The sequence below is a fragment of the Triticum aestivum genome, chromosome 4A, assembly GCF_018294505.1.
Source record: "Triticum aestivum cultivar Chinese Spring chromosome 4A, IWGSC CS RefSeq v2.1, whole genome shotgun sequence".
In the NCBI taxonomy this organism is placed as follows: Eukaryota; Viridiplantae; Streptophyta; class Magnoliopsida; order Poales; family Poaceae; genus Triticum; species Triticum aestivum.
Window position 1 is genome coordinate 171,785,669 of NC_057803.1, and position 22,580 is coordinate 171,808,248.

Consider the following 22,580-nt stretch of genomic DNA (forward strand, 5'->3'; position numbering starts at 1 on the left):
CCTACCCACCTTGGGCCAAGGCCCATCTCTCTATCCCCTCAAACCCTAGGCCCCCGATCCCATCTAACCCCTCCTCCTTGTTTTCCCTTCCGCCGCCAGCAGCGCCACGCGCGCACCCTAGCCGTGCTCGATCCCCATCTCCTTCGAACCTCCCCGTCTCCTCGATCCCCCTCGCTCTCTCCCTCACCTTATCTCTCACACACATGCATCGCGCCAGGAGCCTCTCTCTCGATCCCCCTTGTCTCCCTCTAGCGCCGCTGCACACACAACGCAGAGAGGGCAGCACCCAGTGCCTGGTCTCCATGGCCGCGCCCATTGCCGCCGGCCTTCCTCAGCTCCTCCGCCCGCCTCCTGGTTGCCTCCCATGGTGACCTACACCTGCCTCGCGCTCACCTCCTTCTCTTCCTCGCGCGCCCACGACCAGGGCCCCTCGTCATCAAGCTCTCCTGCACCTCCCAGGCGCCGTAGCTCCTCCTTGCAGCATCCGCCCGAGCTCCGGCAAGCCCTCGTCCCTACGCCAAGAGTAGCGCCTCGCATCGCTGCCTCCTCGCCATGGCGCCCTGCCGGCCGGCGAGCCCAAGCCTGTCCGCCGGCGACCACCAGGAGCACCACCGCCTCCACCCCGGTGCTCTCTGTCAGCCTCCTCCCTATGCAGAGGAGCTCCTGCCCGAGCCGTCCTTTTCTGCCTAGTTCATCGCCACCCGTTATCCAGTGCCATGAATCGTAGCTCTTTGTACCGGCTTCCAAACCGCAAGACCAAGAACATCCACCGACCTGAGCGTCCCCTGGACACGTCAAGGTCGACTCCATCGCAAAGAACGACTACATGTTTGACCCTGGATATTGGATTGCAAAATGCCAAGTACCACTTGCTGCAGCTCCACCTCACTACCTTTTCCTACCCATGAGTTTAAATAGTCTTGATCGCGAGGGTGTGAGATTGCTGAGTCCCCGTGACTCACAGTTTACTTCCAAAACCAGTTGCAGGTGCCGATGATACCAGTGGAGATGACGCAGTTGAGCTCAAGTGGGAGCTCGATGAAGATCGTGTGCATTTTGTTGTTTTGTTTCCAGTTGATTAGTAGTGGAGCCCAGTTGGGGCGATCGGGGATCTAGCATTAGGGGTGGTCTTTTTTTATTTTGGTTCCGTAGTCGGACCGTGATTGTATTCTGTATGTTGTAATGTTATATTTATGTATTGTGTGAAGTGGCGATTGTAAAGCAACTCTTTATCCCTTTATCTTTTAGTACATGGGATGTGTAACCCAGCCGGACTTGGCGACTTACTAATGATCCGCCCTGGCTGGACGACACACTAAGTGACCCGCCCGATCCTGGCGACTTATGGGTGACCTGGCAAGCGGATCAGAGGAGCGATAAGACCCGGGGGCCCAGGAGGCTCAAGGCCAGAAGGCCGGCTTACGTTATGGTAGGACGGCTTAAGAGGAAAGGCGTGAGGAATATCTCCCTTACAAGGAATCAAGAACCGGACTTGTATCCGGCTTGTAGTAGAAGATAGGCTAGTCCTAATCCTATTTGGACTCCACATGTAACCCGCCCCTCTAACTTATATAAGGAGGGGCATGGCTCCCCAAAGAAAAACAGGCAACAAGAAACAATATCTAGGGTTAGACACAAAGGAGGAGCCGGCTTACGCGGTGACTCCCTCATGAGCATAATGAGACCTAGCCACAAACAGCATGTAGGGTTAGTACCGGATGATGTTTCCCAGGGCCCGAAGCTGTCTAAACCCTCGTCTTGTGTGATGATCCGCCTTGCTTCTCTCAATTCCGACCAACCCCTTCAAGCTACCACATAGATGCACTGGCCTCGCAACTAAGTCTTGACATTAAGTACATCTGCCGTGACAATTCCACGACAGTTGACGCCCACCGTGGGGCCCGCGCACGGTGGTGTTGAGTTCTTGAAGGAAGATCTTCAAGGGGTCGAGAAGCTTGTGATCGGCCGGATCAAGGAGAGCCAACGCAGCCGCGTCCGGAGGCATCTTGCGTTTCCTACTGTCCAATCACCCGGAGGTCACATGGAATTTGTACATCAGTTAAATCCCTCATACAATACAAGCACTGATTATTTACTCGACGGATGCTTGCAACAACAACAACAAAAATCCATCGGATCGTCGTAAAAGACGATTCACGTGAAGGGCCAGCAGTGATGTTTGCAGTGTGCAAAACTGCGCCGGGTCATCTCCATGAAGCAGAATCAGCGAAGACCCGCAGAGACCCGGTCTAGGCTCCAAAAGGCAAGTTTTATGGGTACATCACGGATTCCCAGGGGATTTTTCCTTCTTTACTCAAGAATATGTGGACAACAAGACAAGCCACTACGTGGAGGAGGGAGGCTACCCTAATGCATACCATCATTACTAATCGGACTCTATATAAAAGAAAAAGGAGAAGGGAAGGAGACCACGACAAGGATTCCAGCGGGAGTCAACCGAGTTGACCGTCACCCAGAAACGAACGAAGACACGGCCTCCGCTGATGCACCACCACTACTGCGGCCAGATTACCGCGGGCCTCGACCACAGCCGCGCCTGGCTGATTCCGCTGCCCCCGCGGCCGCGTCAGGCCACTTCTGCCTGTGCCGAGCTGCCAGTGCGCTTCGCCTCCTCCAAGCCGCCAGTGCACCTTGCTGCCACCGACGACCTCGCCCCGAGCCGGCTGCTCCACCTCCCGCCACGCTCACACCAGCTACCATTCAGGCGTTCCATTGCTTGATGGAGAAAAGAAAGGCAAAGGAGGAACGGTCATGTAGAAGCCTATGGCACTTCAAAAACAATCATCAGTAACAGTCCGTCAAGCGTGGAAAGGGCAGTAACAGAGGCGTCGCGCATAAAAAAATTCATCAGCGATAGCCCACAACGTCCCGGTTGTTTACATGGTTTGCTGGCCACTGCCATCTCCACTTTTGGATACAGAAGGAGTCAGCATAATTTCTGTTTATCACTTCTCCTTAAAGCTCAGTATCCAAGGAGATAGCAACGGGAGTCGTACTACTCTAGTGCCAAAGTGTTATCCAACAGTATCCAGTATTATTTAACACCAGTATCCACGATCATCCGATAAAAAATACCAGGTGTTATCTTTTCTATATATGTTATGAGTGCATATTAAATTATTTGAGAACAATTACTCTGATCTATGCTATTTTTTCGCAGGACTATTATTCGTTACAAAGGTGTCGCAAAGGGACGTGCGCCAATATTATATTTTGCACTAGCGCGGACGAGAGAGTCGTCACCCCCGCTACATCAATGCATGTGGTTGACTCGTCGTCCGTGCCCGCGGCCGATACGCACGCGTCTGTGCCGCTTCTAACGTGCCGGGTCGACTAACGGACATTGTTGAGGATCATAAGGGTCAAATACATCAGGGACGGCTTGTGCCCATTGCACCTTGCGCCGTTGACGATGCCAATTTCCGTCGAGCCGGCCCTGAGCCACTGCTGTTCTCCGCCTTGCCGGGGACACCTTGACCAACCCCGCTTCTGTCTAAACCGCCTCAAGCTGACTTACCACACATTGCCGGCCGCCGCCGGGTCAAGTCGCCGTGCCTCCGGCTGTTTAAGTGTAGGATCGAAAGTATGTCTAGAGGGGGGGTGATTAGACTACTTGACCAAATAAAAACTTAACCTTTTCCCAATTTTAATTCTTGGCAGATTTTAGCTATTTTAGGACAAGTCAAGCAATCATCACACAATTTAAGCAAGCATGCAAAGAGTTTATGGGCAGCGGAAAGTAAAGCATGCAACTTGCGAGAATGTAAAGGGAAGGGTTTGGAGAAGTCAAACGCTATTGGAGACACGGATGTTTTTCCCGTGGTTCGGATAGGTGGTGCTATCCTACATCCACGTTGATGGAGACTTCAACCCACGAAGGGTAACGGTTGCGCGATTCCACACAGGGCTCCACCCAAGGGCAACGGTTGCGCGAGTCCACGAAGGGCTCCACCCACGAAGGGTCCACGAAGAAGCAACCACCCACAAAGGGTCCACGAAGAAGCAACCTTGTCTATCCCACCATGGCCATCGCCCACGAAGGACTTGCCTCACTAGCGGTAGATCTTCACGTAGTAGGCGATCTCCTTTCCCTTACAAACTCCTTGGTTCAACTCCACAATCTTGTCGGAGGCTCCCAAGTGACACCTAGCCAATCTAGGAGACACCACTCTCCAAGAAGTAACAAATGGTGTGTAGGTAATGAACTCCTTGATCTTGTGCTTCAAATGATTGTCTCCCCAACACTCAACTCTCTTTCATAGGATTTGGATTTGGTGGAAAGAAGATTTGAGTGGAAAGCAACTTGGGAAGGCTAGAGATCAAGATTCATATGGTAGGAATGGAATGTCTTGGTCTCAACACATGAGTAGGTGGTTCTCTCTCAGAACATATGAGTTGGAATGGTGTGTGTGTTCTGATGGCTCTCTCACTGAATGAGAAAGAGGTGGAGGGGTATATATAGCCTCCACACAAAATCCAACCGTTACACACAATTTACCAGTCTCGGTGGGACCAAATCAGAAAACTCGGTCTGACCGAAATAGTAAACCTAGTGACCGTTAGGAATTTCGGTGGGACTGACATGCAACTCGGTAGGACCGATTCGGTTAGGGTTTGGGCATAACGTAATCTCGGTGAGACCGATTACACAAACTCGGTGAGACCGAATTTGGTAATTAGCTAACCAGAGAGTTGGTCAGGCAAACTCAGTGGGACCGATTTGCTCTTTCGGTGAGACCGAAAAGTTACAAAGGGGAAACACTGAGTTCACATTGCAATCTCGGTGGGACCGATTCTCTCTTTCGGTGGGACCGAAAAGTTACGAAAGGGAAATAGAGAGTTTGCAACCCCATCTCGGTGGGACCGAGATCCTTATCGGTAGAACCGAATTGCTAGGGTTTGGCAGTGGCTAATGACAAGTGAAACTCGGTGGCGCCGGATAGGAAGAATCGGTAGGACCGAGTTTGGCTTAGAGTTTAGGTCATATGTGGATGTGGGAAAGTAGTTGAGGGTTTTTGGAGCATATCACTAAGCACATGAAGCAAGAGGCTCATTAAGCAACACCTCATCCCTCCTTAATAGTATTGGCTTTTCCTATGGACTCAATGTGATCTTGGATCACTAAAATATAAAATGAAGAGTCTTGAGCTTTTGAGCTTGAGCCAATCCATTGTCCTTAGCATTTTAAGGGTTCCACTTTCACATCCAAGCCATGCCAATCATTGAGCTTTCCTGAAATAATTATCTTGGAATAGTATTATCTCAATGAGCTATATGTTGTTATGAATTACCAAAACCACCTAGGGATAGTTGCACTTTCAATCTCGCCCTTTTTGGTAATTGATGACAACATATAGATCAAAGCTTCAACAAAAGATAATAAGCATGAAATATATCGTCGCTTTGAGAAATATGTGATAAGTAAGGGCTCCCCCTAAATTTGTACATATTTAAAATTTGCTTTGGACTGCAAATGCACAAAGAGTTAGAGTCATGGGTTACTCTTCCATGTCACATACATCTTGGTGGAGCGCTCAAAATGATGAGATTGAAATGCATGCACTCATCACCAAGAATAGTGAATGATCACAAACGATAGATAGAATGGTAATATTTAAGCAAGCATTAAGCAAACATTAAGTGTAGCTTATGATCAAACACATGATCATCGATGTCTCACAAGCATAAGGACGTAGTATCTCACACACAAGCAAACAAGGTTCGAAAAACCACCAAATAAAGCAAGAGAGAAAAGCAACACTCTCTCTCTCTCGAAGCCTATGATCTATACATCTTCTCCCCCTTTGGCAACAAGTTACCAAAAAGTTCCTAGAAAATGCATAGTGCTAAATCGACGCTCAGGCTTGATCTTCAGGTGGTGGTGGAGTCCGGATCACTCCAAGGACGAAGGCTTCTGTAGATGTTGAAGTAGTCGCTGGAGTTGGAGCTGAAGTAGATGCTGGAGCTGAGGCTGTAGCTGGTGCTGAAGTGGTGGCTCTAGTGTCAGCAACTGGCACGGCAAACGACCTCGGGCCTCGTGGCACTCTAGAAAAAGCATGAGTCGTGGTCCTGCCTCTCCTCTCATTCATGTCTTCCTGGAGCTGCTCCACTGCAGACTGAACTTCCGTTACCCTGACGTCCAAGTCATAGAACTTCTGTTCCATGATCCTCTCTAGGCTCTGCTGATTTTTAGTGAGGTTTGCCAAACTTTGCTCAATTCTCAGCGTGGATGCAATCAAGTAATTGATCTGCTCTTGCTTGGTCTTCAAGAAATAGTCAGATGCCTCCTCTTGAGTAGGCATCCTGGCAGCTTTTTCCTTCTTCGCCTTCTCCTTCTTTGCAAATGCTTGTGCAGACGATGGCTCATTCTCTGTCATCACAACTTCATTGTCCTCGAAATCTAGACGGATGGGCAGGTGTTCCTTATCCAACAAATATACGCCCGTGCCCATCTTGGAATTGATGAGCTCCTGAATCTGAGGGGCATATCCACAGCTCCTCTTCTGATCTGTAGCTGTCCTCTTAACGGTTTCCACAATGAGACTCATGACCTTGAATTTCTGAGGCACATCAAACACATGTAGCAAATTGATCGCGTGACCTCTGATCATCTTGTGATCTCCAGACTTAGGCAACAGAGTGTGCCTTAGTATCCAATTGATAGTAGGCAATCCTGAGAGCAGATAATGCACAGAGCCAAACTTGAATGTGTCAAGTGCTTCATTGGGGATCTCCTTGTACATGTTGGACATTGAGTTATGATCCATTTTCTTCTTGGCATAGATATCCAAGTCCTCATCTTGCTCTTTTGGGGCATTGATGATCTGTGCCCACTCAGCCACTGTAGATTGGTACCTTGTACCCTCTGACATCCAAGTAATCCTTCCATCCGGATAAAAGTGAGCTGTGGAGTAGAACTGCATGATGAGTTCCTCGTTCCACTTTGTGAGCTTCTGCCCAACAAAGTCGGCTACTCCACAAGCACTAAAGCTGTCAAATACTCCTGGGTAGTACTCCTCATTCTCCTTGATATATGTCCAATCAACCCATCGCATATCACAGACAATGGGCTTCTTATCTAGCAGCACCGTCTCATAGAAATCCTACTGCTCCTTGGTGTGAAACCTGTAGTCCACGGCAGTCCTTCTCCTTGAAGCATATGGGTCTGCTTCTCTCCACTTCCTGAGCCCTGAGTCTCTCCTGAGCTTCATATCCTCAGCCACAGGATGAGCATCGTTGTGGTCTGGGATCTTGGGCTTGAGCTTCCGAAGGACATTCTCTTCCTCATCCTCAGCAACAGTCTTAGGCACTGGGGCCTTGTTCTTCTCAGCGGCAGGAATGCTCCATGTGTTCCTCTTGGGCTTTGGCTTAGATGCAGCCTTAGGTGCTTCCTTGGGCTTGGATGTAGCTCCCCCTGACCTTATGGCATCTCCCATAAGTTTGGGTGCCTTGGGCGCTGGTGTAGCTGCCTCTTCTTCCTCCTCCTCTTCTACCATGATGGAGGCTTTCCCAAGCACTTTGGCTACAGTCTTCTTCACTCTTTCTTTCCTCTTCTTGCCCTCAGCTGCAACGGGCTCAATGGGAGCAGGCTTCTCAGTTGAGGCTCTAGCCTTTGACATGGGTTGCCTGCCTGCTGGCCTTTTGATTTTCAGCCCTGGCTTTGAGCCTTGAGCTGGCTCAACTCTCTTGGAGGTGGCCTCTTCCTCTGCCACATAGTCCTCATCTTCTGAATCTGAGGTTTTCTTCTTCCTTTGTCTCGTGGCAGCCTTTGGCAAATTGCTAGGAGTGCTCTTGCTGCCTTCATCAGATGAACTGGAGGGACTAGTGCCCTCACTCATCACCACTTGCTGCTCCGACAGATTCTGGCTATCACTTTGGTCTGACATGCTGCAAACTGACTGCTTACCCTGTGAATAGATTATAGAAGAGATAGAGTGGATGAGCATCACAAAATGCAGAGATTTTTGCAAAAAGAATGATCCAAAGACTTAGTTTTAGTTTCCCACTGAAATCATCTCGGATCTACCGATTTTCAAACTCGGTGATACCGAAGCAGTTTTGGAACCTAAACTAGTGAACTCGGTAGGACCGAGTCACAGTTCGATGGCACCGAGACTGCTAGGGTTTCACTGAATTCAAAAATCGGTCACACCGATAGTAATTCTCGGTCAGACCAAGTCTCACTTGTGCAATGGCATAAGCCAAATCGGTGGGACCGAGTTTTTCAACTCGGTGGGTCCGAGATGGTTTCGGCGGAAACCTAAACCTAGAATTTTCGAATCAAACCTAATCTATGAGCGTTTTGACTGGATAGAAGATTATCAAACGTGGCCAGAAACAATGTGATCACAATGTGCTAGGAATCAGATTGAGGAATAGCACAAAGATCAAGTCCATACCCTAGTTCGGCATGGACTTGCTACGGCGGCAACGGCGGGGCAGAAATCCCGTTGACGGCGATGGAGACCAGCGACTGGAGGCTGCTGGCAGCGAGAAGACGATCCGGAGACCTCGAGGGCAGAGCAGGCTATCGTGCGGGCGAGGAGGTTTCGGAGAAATTTCCAAAATTCTGCTCGTGACTATATATAGCCCGACCCTGTCGGTGTGACCGAGTGGAACAACTCGGTGGCACCGAGATTCATAACTGCATGCAGTTACTGAAACTCGGTGAGACCGAAAGGTTCAAATCGGTTGCACCGAGATTGAAAACTTAGATCAACTTAATGATCTCGGTAGGACCGAAAGTGGAGTATCGGTCAGACCGAGATTCATAAAGAGGTTTTGGAAGTTTAAGTCTATGACGAATCGGGGACTCCGAGCGCTCCTCACACAGAGTGGTTCGAATCTGACTTGATCAAATTTTATGATGCGGCATGAATAGAGTTTGAGACGAGAAAAGCATAGATAGCTAGAGGAGGTTCTTAGGCATTCTTGTCCATCCACTTGGCAAAAGAAGATAAGGCCGAACAATCAAAGCAACAAGTGGATGTCCTTGAATGAGTAAAATATGCAATCAGCATGCTCACACAATAAGATAGCAAATGAAATATGTGGCAAAGCATGCACAACCAATTCTAGCATCTATCAAGCAATTTGCGATGACTAGGTCATCTATATATATGAGTATATTGACTTAGGAGTCAAGTGAGAACACTTGATCGTAGGTCATACTCATCGTTTAAGCTCAAGTGGGGTTACCACTTTTACATAAAGCATTGTTTTGTTCACATCTTTAGAGTTGCTTGAGCTCATTCTTAGAGTAAAGCTCCCCCTAGATGTGATATCCCCCCTAAGAGGGATGAACTAACCTTGGGTTTTGTCGATGATGACTTCATGTAGACTTTGAAGATGTGGATGCTCAATGTTGATGTAGATCTCTTGGAGCTATCCATTTGAGTGAATTGCACTTTCAATACCTACATGGGTTAGTCCCACAAGGAACAAACAAGGATATCCATAGACATAGAGTGATGCACACAAAAGATGATGCCCATGAAAACTTTTAGGTTACCTTGTCCCTTGTCTTACCAACAAGAGGGTTTGTGACTCCTTGAACTAGTGCAAGATGTGGAAGTTGATTGCACTCGTTCTTGCCAAAATGATAAGAGTGAAGTATGTTGGCGGAGTCACCCTCAAGAACTCTCTAGTTCTTCTTCTTTTGGATCCACATCATCTTGATGGGAATCCTTGGAGTTGTAGTCGTACTTGATGAAGTGGAATTTGAGGTAGTCTTGGGAATCCACTTGACTAAGGTCTTAGGAGCTTCTTCAAATGCATCAATTTCCTCTTGAAGCTTGTCCTTGCCTTTTTGTTCGTAGTCTTGTGGTGGAAGATCATCTTGAGCTTGTGTCCCCTTGAAAAACTTCTCTTGTTGAGGGACAAACTTTGTCTTGGGGTATTGATCTTCTTCCCATTCAACTCCATTGGCATTGAACTTTTGTTCAAAACCAATACCTTGATTCTTCCAGTGCATTCCTTGCTTGCGCACAATTTCCTCGAATTGCTTACTCACGGCAAGGCTTTTGTACACTCCTTTCTCTATGATTCCCTTCAATAAGCTATTTTCTTGCTCAAATGTAACTTGGCTAAGAGAATCATTAGTGGAATTAAGAGAACTACTAGAAGCAACAATATTGGATTTAGCATGATCATTGTTACTACTAGCGGAAGAATCTTTCTTGTTAGATTTGACTTGAGGCATGTAAGTGGATAAGAGTAAACGCTTGGCAATGTAAGAAGAACTTTTCTTGCGGAGATCATCATTGATTGCCTTTAAGAACTCATGCTCTTGCTCAAGATTGAGCTTTTCAAAGTGTAGCTTCTCATCAGCTCTTAAAAGTTCTCGATGATCTTCGAAGATAGTGTCATGAGCTAACTTAAGAGTTTTTAGTTCTTTAGTTAGAGCCTCAATCTTCTCCTTATCATTGTCATTTGTTTTATCTTGATTAGCATGATTAATTGGTCTTTCATCATAGTATTCATCACTAGAGTTGTCACCAAGCAAATCATCACCTAACAAGTCATCTTCATCACTATCGAAATCAACATACTCGGGGTGTGTTACCTTAGGACCTTTGGCCATGAAGCATCTTCCAATTCCTTCATTTGGTGAGTCAAATATGTCTTAGGAGTTGGTTGACACAAGTGCTAGACCGGCAACACCTTCATCTTGAGTATCTTCGGAGTAGGAGTGATAACTTCTCTCGGAGTGGCTGTCGGAGTCGGAGCCGGATACCCATTCACCAACATGAGCTTGATGTCTTCGTCTTGTGTAGCTCCTTGATGATTTTCCCTTCCTTTCTGAATCCTTGCTTCTCCGTGAGTATCTTACTCCTTCTCTCTCTTGGTGGTGATCCTTTGCTTCTTCTTTTTGGAGAATCTTCTCTTCTCTTGTAGGGAGCCGTACACTCGTTGGAATAGTGTCCGGGTCTTCCACAATTGTAACAGTTTCTCTCTCGACTAGAAGATCTTTTGTCATTGTAGGACCTTGACTTGGAGCTTCTATCTTTGCTTCTACTCTTGTAGAACTTGTTGAAGTTCTTCACCATTAAGCTCAATTCTTCATTGAAGTCTTGTTTCTCACTTGATGATGTAGGGGCTTCACATGAGGCTTTATAGGCACCACTTGACTTTTTGTGAAGTTCCTCTTTATCCTTAAGTGACATCTCATGAGCAACAATTCTTCCAATCACTTCCGTTGGCTTGAGATCTTTGTAATTGGGCATCATTTGGATCAATGTGCACACGGTATCATATTTTCCATCCAAGGCTCTTAGGATCTTCTTGATGATGAATCTATCGGTCATCTCTTCACTTCCTAAGCCGGCAATCTCATTTGTGATGAGAGCAAGCCTAGAGTACATTTCAGCGACACCTTCACCATCCTTCATCTTGAACTTGTCAAGTTGGCTTTGAAGCACATCCAACTTGGATTCCTTGACGGAGTCGGTACCTTCGTGCATATCAATCAAAGTGTCCCAAATTTCCTTTGCATTCTCAAGGCGGCTGATTTTGTTGAATTCTTCGGGGCATAATCCGTTGAAGAGAATATCACAAGCTTGAGCATTGTATTGCAACATCTTCAACTCATCCGCGGTAGCTTCACGGTTTGGTTCTTTCCCATCAAAGAAGTCACCTTGCAAACCAACACACACAATAGCCCAAACAGCGGGGTTATGTCCAAGAATATGCATTTTCATTTTATGCTTCCAACTAGCAAAATTAGTACCATCAAAGTAAGGGCCTCTACGGTGATAATTTCCCTCGCTAGACGCCATACTCTCCTAGGTTGTGAAACCAAGGCTATGACCACCAAAAGCTATGGAGATCAAGCCAATGGAGACCAAAGCTCTGATATCACTTGTAGGATCGAAAGTATGTCTAGAGGGGGGTGATTAGACTACTTGACCAAATAAAAACTTAACCTTTTCCCAATTTTAGTTCTTGGCAGATTTTAGCTGTTTTAGGACAAGTCAAGCAATCATCACACAATTTAAGCAAGCATGCAAAGAGTTTATGGGCAGCGGAAAGTAAAGCATGCAACTTGCGAGAATGTAAAGGGAAGGGTTTGGAGAAGTCAAACGCTATTGGAGACACGGATGTTTTTCCCGTGGTTCGGATAGGTGGTGCTATCCTACATCCACGTTGATGGGGACTTCAACCCACGAAGGGTAACGGTTGTGCGAGTCCACACAGGGCTCCACCCAAGGGCAACGGTTGCGCGAGTCCACGAAGGGCTCCACCCACGAAGGGTCCACGAAGAAGCAACCACCCACAAAGGGTCCACAAAGAAGCAACCTTGTCTATCCCACCATGGCCATCGCCCACGAAGGACTTGCCTCACTAGCGGTAGATCTTCACGTAGTAGGCGATCTCCTTGCCCTTACAAACTCCTTGGTTCAACTCCACAATCTTGTCGGAGGCTCCCAAGTGACACCTAGCCAATCTAGGAGACACCACTCTCCAAGAAGTAACAAATGGTGTGTAGGTAATGAACTCCTTGCTCTTGTGCTTCAAATGATAGTCTCCCCAACACTCAACTCTCTTTCATAGGATTTGGATTTGGTGGAAAGAAGATTTGAGTGGAAAGCAACTTGGGAAGGCTAAAGATCAAGATTCATATGGTAGGAATGGAATGTCTTGGTCTCAACACATGAGTAGGTGGTTCTCTCTCAGAACATATGAGTTGGAATGGTGTGTGTGTTCTGATGGCTCTCTCACTGAATGAGAAAGAGGTGGAGGGGTATATATAGCCTCCACACAAAATCCAACCGTTACACACAATTTACCAATCTCGGTGGGACCGAATCAGAAAACTAGGTCTGACCGAAATAGTAAACCTAGTGACCGTTAGGAATTTCGATGGGACTGACATGCAACTCGGTAGGACCGATTCGGTTAGGGTTTGGGCATAACGTAATCTCGGTGAGACCGATTACACAAGCTCGGTGAGACCGAATTTGGTAATTAGCTAACCAGAGAGTTGGTCAGGCAAACTCGGTGGGACCGATTTGCTCTTTCGGTGAGACCGAGTGGAACTCGGTGAGACCAAAAAGTTACAAAGGGGAAACACTGAGTTTACATTGCAATCTCGGTGGGACCGATTCGCTCTTTCGATGGGACCGAAAAGTTACGAAAGGGAAACAGAGAGTTTGCAACCCCATCTCGGTGGGACCGAGATCCTTATCGGTAGAACCAAATTGCTAGGGTTTGGCAGTGGCTAATGACAAGTGAAACTCGGTGGCGCCGGATAGGAAGAATCGGTAGGACCGAGTTTGTCTTAGAGTTTAGGTCATATGTGGATGTGGGAAAGTAGTTGAGGGTTTTTGGAGCATATCACTAAGCACATGAAGCAAGAGTCTCATTAAGCAACACCTCATCCCTCCTTAATAGTATTGGCTTTTCCTATGGACTCAATGTGATCTTGGATCACTAAAATATAAAATGAAGAGTCTTGAGCTTTTGAGCTTGAGCCCATCCATTGTCCTTAGCATTTTGAGGGTTCCACTTTCACATCCATGCCATGCCAATCATTGAGCTTTCCTGAAATAATTATCTTGGAATAGTATTAGCTCAATGAGCTATATGTTGTTATGAATTACCAAAACCACCTAGGGATAGTTGCACTTTCATTAAGATCGCTAAACCGCCGAGAGCCGCTGTAGCTAACCCATCGGCCCTGCCCTTGATTTCTACCATGCGTGGCTGTGGCCTCACAGCAAGATTATTGTTGAGATGGATGAGATGATGGAGAAGTCATTGAGAGAAGATTGATCGACACTATGGTCTTTAGTAAAGCCAAGTTCGTGCTTCATCTTAAATTGCCTCTGCGTTGAACCGCCGGAGCCACGTTGGGCTACCTCTGCCCCTGCTTCACGCCATCATCGCTAAGTCGCCAGCACATTGCTCCGCCGTCGGGCGTTGAGCCGCCCTCGTGCTGACCCGCTGTCCAAGCTTGCATCGCTGTTTTTATGCTGCCTACATCATCTATACCTCTGCGGTCTTTAGCCGCCGGGAGTCGTCGGTCCGCCTGAACCGTTTTTGTTGTGATCATCCGTCGTCCAAACAAATCAGGTGATATCCATCCAAATTTGTTTTATTTGCACATGTTGTTTTTGTCAAAGAACAAGTTTATCTTTGCCTTGGTCTGCAATATTGTTTATGCAGGGCAACTATTTATGACAAAAAGTGATATTATACGGAGGAGATGGAGGCACGCCAACATCTTTTGGCGCAGGTGGTCATCATTACTCAAGGGACTCCCGCACCGGCTTACAACGTCATGGCCGTCTCTCGCGACCACGCCGGCTTACAACAAGGAGGACAACTTTGCTGTCTGCACCGGCTTACAACGCCACGGCCGGTTCATCTGTCTGTGCCGCCTCTGATGTTACGGTCGTCTTTACCGTCCGTCTCTCGCGGCCTGGTTTACATCGGCACACCGGGCTGCACTTATCTGGATGAGCTGTTTATTGAGTATGAGCAAGTCACTACTTGGGAAGCCTGGTTTTCTTCCAACAAACTGGAGGCAAATTATAATATATTATCAGCCGTCGTCTGCACTGGATGGTTCAATGGGCAGGCGCATGAGTCGCCGCCACTATAGTTTGGTTAACTTCGAACAACCAGTTGGAAGGAGCCATTGGCCGAGTTGCTGACACGGCTCATACGGGATCATTTATAACCCGCCGCAGTCACCTCAACCTTATACACCTTTTGCTATGGTTAAATATGGAGAATCTCAAGCCAACTCCTCGAGTCGTCTTGAGACTTGGGGGCTACAATGGTATGACTCGGCAAAATTAGCCGGTTTCAATAAATTTAAGAACTCTGGGTCATTGAAGGGAAAAATAACCCGGCCCCAGAGATTACTGCTAGATTGATGAAAATTTAAAGGCTATCAGAAGATTTCCGGCTCAAAATAAGGATTCTGGTTTAAAATCCGGTTCAAGAGACATCTTTCTCCCACAAAGCACTGAAGCTCTCAAATCCGGTTCAAAATCCGGCCCAAGGTAAATTTGTCCCTCACAAAATTTTGAAGCTTTCAAATCCGGTTTAAAGTTCCGGTTCAAAAAGAATTAATATCTCGCAAGTTCGAGTTCTAAGAAAAATTAAAGGTTGCCAAAAAAACTTGCTGCCATGATGCGCGGTTTAAACATAGGTATCCTGCCTTACGGCTTATCTTATTATGATCACTTGGGAGCTTCCTGCTCATCGAGCATAGCTATCAATACCCTCTTGATCGGCGAATGCCAAAATTTATATGGTCACTTGGGGGCTTCCTGTTCAAACATAGGTCGTATTCGAACCAAAGAGAACATAGATGTCGATACCCTTTTGATTGGCAAACTGCCGAACCTACTTGGGGGCTTCTTGATCGTATCCGAATCATAGCTCAACCCCTTTGGGAATCGACGTGGATCGTATTCGAATCAGCATCGTTAAACAACTCTCAAGGTCATTTGGGGGCTTCCTGTTCAAACATAGGTCGTATTCGAACCAAAGAGAACATAGCTGCCGATACCCTCTTGATCGGCATCGCCAAAGCCACTGGGGGCTGTATGATCGTATTCGAATCTTAGCTTAACCCCTTTGGAACGGTTTACTGATCATATCCGAATCAGAAGCCTCAAAAAGTTTTATTCTATCTCTGGTAAAGTTTATTGCAGCCACAATTACTTAACTTGAGACCTTTTTGGGATTATATCTCAAATATATATAAGTGGTTTATACTTAACCCGACTTGACTTTTCGACTATAAGTCGACGGCTTATGACAATCATCATCTATGTGGAAGCATTGGCTTCTAAAGATTGGGTTATCACCCTTACTGCACAGGTCATGTAAACCGGTAGTACAAATTCAATATCACAGTGGTTATATGTGAGGTATTATGGCCCGCCCTGCGGTAAACCGCCAAGGGTTCTTGTGATATACTCGTGTGCAGGGTAAGACTACATTTGGGTGGTTACCCGCCCTGGATCTTGATGTTAAGTCGCCAGGGCATATGTTGTTTAAATTTTGTGCAGGATTTGCAGAATTATGACTTATACAAATGCTTCAGTCCAAGCTCATCACTGAAATTGGTGTCTCAAAAGGGTTATCAATTATTGATTTTCTCAAGAGCTATAGGCCTCCGGGTTACAAAAATTCCGGCTTACAATGAATGCGCATTAAGTCGTCATCGGCCAAGAGCCGCCAGGTATTTAAGACTCTGAATTTACTTGTCAACAGATAAGGTATTTGAATCTTTAAAATAGCCAAACCTGGCTGGATTTTCATGATGATATTGAATGACTGAGGTTTTCATACCGGATTATATTATCTTGAATAGCCAACATGGCTGGATTTTTATGGTTATTAATAACCGATATTATTGAGTTTTCAAAGTTGCTTTAGCGCAATGGCTATTATTTTATCAAAGGATATGATTTATTCTACAATGGAAGGAATAGTCCCGAGTCGCTGCAGGCTTACAACCCGGAACTTGGGGGCTACATTATTCAAATTGAGATTACATCAAATATGCAAGTCTCATGTTACTGCAAGCATGCACCATGACACTTGGGGACTAATGCACGTTACTGCTCAAAATTACATCATCATATTTACAAAGTCCCTGCTCATTATTACACAATGACCCGACACTTGGCGGCTAATGCATATTGCTCTTTGATGGAGACAATTCTAGAATGACCCGGCTACACTACTGTGACTATAGCCGACTCATGGGGGCTACACAGCTGGATTTTATTTAAAGCCATGGTGATAAGTCCCGGCTTATTCATGTTGATTAAACCGGCCCTTGGGGGCTACAGATAATATGGATATAAGGGAGAAATATGTTCAAATTCTCAGTTTTGAGCAGATCGGATTGATCCGGTGTTTGCAACAATCATGATCCGGTGTCACCAATAATTATGACCCGGCGTCGGCTACAGTTATGACCCGGTGCTATCAATATTTACAAGCCGACAATTTTGGTTATGATAAACCGGCAAGTTTTACCTCTTCAAGCCGGCTGAAAGTCAGATGAGTATTTCAAGACCAATATGTTTTAAGCCGGCGCTTTGGAAGCCGATTCAAGTGGATTATTTCTTACAATATTTCTCTACAAGAGACCAATGCCAGCAAATTGACTCTGAAGCTGGCCTATTTACCCGGATTTCTCAAAAGAAGTATCTGGATTTTTTGCATTCACAAAGTTTGAACATATCTACTAAAGGAGATTTGCTATGAGTACATGGGCACGTATCAAGAAGGAAATGACAAGGATTTAAAAATGATCAGGTGCCGGCTTACAAGAATATTTAACCCGGAGTACAACCTGTCAGTTTGTTCTTGTGTTTATGTTGCAGATCAGTTTAACATGGATAAATCCAAATTAAACTTGGGGGCTAATGTCGGGGATATACCCCGCAGTATGACCCGACTGGATGTATAACCCAGCCGGACTTGGCGACTCACTAATGACCCGCCCTGGCTGGACGACACACTAAGTGACCCGCCCGATCCTGGCGACTTATGGTTGACCTGGCAAGCGGATCAGAGGAGCGACAAGACCCGGGGGCCCAGGAGGCTCAAGGCCAGAAGGCCGGCTTACGTTATGGTAGGACGGCTTAAGAGGAAAGGTGTGAGGAATATCTTCCTTACAAGGAATCAAGAACCGGACTTGTATCCGGCTTGTAGTAGAAGATAGGCTAGTCCTAATCCTATTTGGACTCCACATGTAACCCGCCCCTCTAACTTATATAAGGAGGGGCAGGGCTCCCCAGAGAAAAACAGGCAACAAGAAACAATATCTAGGGTTAGACACAAAGGAGGAGCCGGCTTACGCGGTGACTCCCTCATGAGCATAATGAGACCTAGCCACAAACAGCATGTAGGATTATTACCGGATGATGTTTCCCGGGGCCCGAAGCTGTCTAAACCCTCGTCTTGTATGATGATCCGCCTTGCTTCTCTCGATTCCGACCAACCCCTTCAAGCTACCACATAGATGCGTTGGCCTCGCGACTAAGTCCTGACACTAAGGACATCTGCCGTGACAATTCCACGACAGGATGTGTAAAGATTACCCCTCTTGCGACATGCCTACAATGCGGTTATGCCTCTAAGTCGTGCTTCGACACAGGAGATATAGCCGCATCGTGGGTGTTACAGTCCTTCTCCTCTACGGCGTCGTCCATTGCCGCGACCTCGCTGCTTTCAGATCCGACCCCCTCTAGTACTAGTATTAGCGTAGTATGTAGTATGAACTATATTTGTAGTGTGTTGTTCATGTAAAATCAACAAGGTGCTATTTTTTCCGTGAAAGTATTTTTTTTCAAATTATGCAGTATTAGATATGATTTATGTTCGGTCGCGCTAGTTTTCGACCCGTATACGCGATCTTCGTGAAACCGCAAACGCGTTTTGCAAGTCAAGTTTTTGCGGGGTGTGCTAGAGTTGCTGTTACAAAACCTACAAAATCCAGGTTCCGATGTATTGCGACGTGGAGATTGCTACAGCAGATAACCAGACCAACAGGTGCAGTCGACCAGAATATGAACGTTTCAACTGGAACCCAGCGCGTTGCCACGTAGCTGGCGTCGACATGCCGTTGTTTTCGACGAGCCGGGAGGAAGGCTCCAGAATCGCAGTTATCAGGGAGCTGAATCTTTCGAGAAGCCAAGGGAGGCACACCTGTTATAGCCGACAAGAGTGATGCACACTCGAGGGATGGGAAATCCACAAGTCTTCCAGCCAGATCTATGGTCCTTGTCCGTTTGATAAGAAAAGCCGGAGGCCAGCCGTGTGGACAAGGATATGCAATTGTGCATCCGGAAAGGAGAAGAAAATAACGAAAATTAATGTGCATACGCTTGATGATATGGTATGTTCTTGCCTAATTGTATACTCTGAACCCATGCTTCCTCATTTCTTGTTCCTGTTATTATCCTAGCAAAACAATCATATGACAGGGCATACGATGTTCATCCAATTGGTAATACCCACCATTTTCCCAGTAATGTATATCATCCATAAGATCCCCGCGATACAAAATTGATGGTTCAACAATTCGATCTAGCTCGGCAGGACCACCCTTTTTTTCACTTCAAGCGAGAGCAACCACAAGGTCTTGTCCCTTGCTTGTTAAGTTTCAAATGCTTTCTTTCGCCCCCTTCCCATTTTGTCCGATTACAAAGCCCAGCTCCAATATCTAGAAAAGAGAAGTCCTGCTTCAAACCACAGAAAGCTATATGTACCTGCTTCCTGAGTTCTGACCACGCAGAAGGGAATGCAAGAACGCACCAAAGGATTGTACCTGTTTGAACTACAACCACGACACATATTTTGAAGTGAGGGAGTACATATTAGCAGGCGGTGAATTTCAGATTCTCGAACAAGCAAAACTACTAAAGGGGAACAAGGCAGGCACGATAATTCCAATTGGCACTCAGATTTAACCCATACAGCTACCATACAATTTACTGGCAGAGGATTACCCACAATACTTGCTGGTACTACTAAAGTACTGCTTCTACTTCTACGCTTCTAGCGGAGAGGCGGGAAGGCAGGCTTGACAAGTAGTAAAAATCTATCAAGCCTGCACTCTACACAACCATGAGAAAGTACAACCTGTACACACCAACAACAATCGGGAAACTGTACAGAACCAATGGACGCGATCTCATCTTCCTGATGAGACCAAGGTCCTCTCTCCGGAGCCCTGCCGCACCAATGGTTTTGCCGGTGGAGGAAGCCTTGGGCTCCCAGGAGCAATGACCTCGGAGTCTCCACTCGGAACTGATTCTGGCAGCTTCGTGTAGGTGAACTGCAGGTCCTTGTTCGCAGCCAAGGCCAGCAGCTCAGACTCCTCGAGGCCCCTGGTTGGGCCAATGCTACACCTATCCGGATTGTGCTTGGCAAGCGCATCCCTGAACTTCTTTATCTGAAAAGACAATTGCCACCATAGTAAGCATCTCATCAAATGGTAAATCATACGCTTGACTACACGTCTAGAATAAGATGAGACCATAATATGTTCCTTCAAATTCAGTGAAAGACCTTCGATCCCTACACTACCAGTAAGCTCCAAGTAACGCTATATGGAAGGCTTTCAAAGCCTTGATAGGTAAGTTTGGGAGGATCTCTTGGAACTTAAAACATGGTTTGTTTGTTTCTGACTCCTCTCGCGGTCTATAATTCACAGGAGCATGAAAGGGCACATGACCAGATTAGTATCTTACGGTTGCGTTAGTACAGCTGAAGCTGCAGAGGCGGCCCTGGGCTCCCCGGTAGAACCTGAAGAAGGGCAGAACATGGACATGGAGGCTGTAGCACATCGATTTGTGTTCCTCGTAGTTCACTTGCAAGAACAGCACATCTGGGTTCTGTTCCGCAAACTGGCAAATCTGCATAGGGAAATAAAATAATTTAAGAACACCGCAAATTTTTACATCACACGACGGTGGAGCTTCAGAACTGTAGTATTATCAACATTTCCGCAGCCATGATTTTCACCTTGGGGTGGAGGGCACGGCAGCCGCCGCAGCCAGGGGAGAAGAAGTCAACGACGACGAGCCTGTCGCCGGCGTTGGCCAGCGAGTCGACGAGGTCCTGAGCGGACTCAATCTCCCTCATGTTGGGCTGCAGACCCTTTTCCCACCACTTGGTGGATTTCGCAAACGCAAGATTCATCTGCGACAGAACATACTGGCTCAGCATATTGGCCCCGCACACCACAATAGTCGGAGATTAGTTGCAAAATAGCAGAAAGTCAAATATAGGTGTTCAACTCTGCATGCGGATGAGATTCGGATAGAATGACTATATCAGCGAATTTATCGCGGACAACAGGTTAAGTCAGGGAAAATATATATAGCAATATAAAATAAAAAATAGGGCACCGACGATCAAAAGAGAATCGCAGCCAACAGAAAAATGAATAAACTAGAGCGGAAAATTAAATTTACCTGCACCGGTGAGGCGACTAGATTCCGGGAAACGAGCTTGGATCTCCTGGGACCGACCGTGAGCCTAGCGCCAAGAAACGGGCTCTTCCTGCCGATCCGCACGGCCGCCGGCGCGCAGGGCGACATGCGGGCCGCCACGGCACCGCGCCGCCGGGCACCAAATCCTGCGGCCCGGTTGCCGCACGGCGAGACCAGGGTCCCTTTGGCCACCGCCTGCACCGTCGCCATAGCCGCTCGCCGTCAAGAGAGAGGGAAACACAGGAGGAGAAGCCGAGAGGGAAGAAACGCAAAGAGAGGAGAGGAGAGGAGAGAGGGGGGATTGGAAGCGGCGAAGAAAAGTAGCGCCTTTTAAAAAGGAGGCCCACGGATGAAAGCAAGCAACGCGAAGTAAAAAAACTGCCGCGTTTTCTTCCCTTTTTGCTGGTAAAATGTCCCCCGCCGACTACTACCAGTCGTCCGACGCATCGATGGGGCGCCCGATGGTCGCCACGTAGTCAAGAAGCTTCTCGTCTTCTTTTTTTTTCGCAGCTGCACAGGATGGATATGTACCGGATAAGGATGATAAATTGGGGCTCACAACTCACGCGCCCGTAGGGGTAGGGAAGGGAGACGCCACGTGTGGGAGAGAGAGCTGGGTGTAAACACTCGGGGACTCGTGGCAGTTTCTTCTGGTCATGGATGAGGTTGAGGCCCCCACGTTCAGCGAGTAGTGGCAACCGGATGGGTCACCGTTGAACCGTGATCGGTCGGTTTTCGTCTGGTGGTACACCTCTTTCCTTCCACGTCGACGAACTAAGTGCCACACACAGAGATACCAAAAGAGTAGATTCTACTCACATGTTACTTTTTGATTATTTTCTACTCCTTACATTCCTTGAACTAAATCCACGACAATAATTTTGAAACTCTCGCGAAGGTTAATTCGTGGTGCTGGTTTGGAAATCGACTTGATCTCATAAATAGATTTTTTTAAACGAGTTGGCAAAAGAAAACCACTGTTGTGCTTATCTGCACAATTGCTAAGCATGCTTAGTTGTACGCAGGTGCTAAATTTTTGGGCGAGCTGAACGAGCAGCTAGACCACTACTATTGATAGTAAACTGATTTGGATATTGGATATGGATGATATTATGCGGTGAGCTTTTAGCGGCCTCCTATTCATAGTAACCGAATTCGGATAAAGGATGGCTTTGTGTGGTTGAGTGATAGCGCGATTGTACACGCACTTGCAGCTCTCTATTCATAGCTGATGATACCATGAACACGAACATGAGTTATCTACTTTAAGACCCGGATGCGGTTCGAACTAATTGTCGGCCGTGAATACAATCACATCACATCTATTTGCATTCAAACTATTTTTCCAAGGTTTTCTTTTGAAGACTGGCCGTAGAACAACCGTTCTGCTATATTTTACTCATTATTATAATAAAACAATAAAGTCAATCCAAGTACAAAGAAAAGGAGAAAAAAATTAGGAAAAGTAAACTAATGAAACAAAAGGGAACAAGAGGCACTCAACTAATTTCACTTCTAGGAATTATCTAATGGATCAAATAAGAATGTCAATCCAGTCATTCATAACCGTAGACTTAGCATCTT

The 22,580-nt window shown here is 46.7% G+C and overlaps 1 pseudogene; it reads right to left on the reverse strand.

Annotated features, from left to right (window-relative positions):
• Nucleotides 1-19,443: 19,443 nt before the first annotated feature.
• LOC123085745 (thioredoxin-like 1-2, chloroplastic) lies at nt 19,444-21,318 on the reverse strand (annotated as a pseudogene).
• Between the last annotated feature and the right edge of the window lie 1,262 nt (nt 21,319-22,580).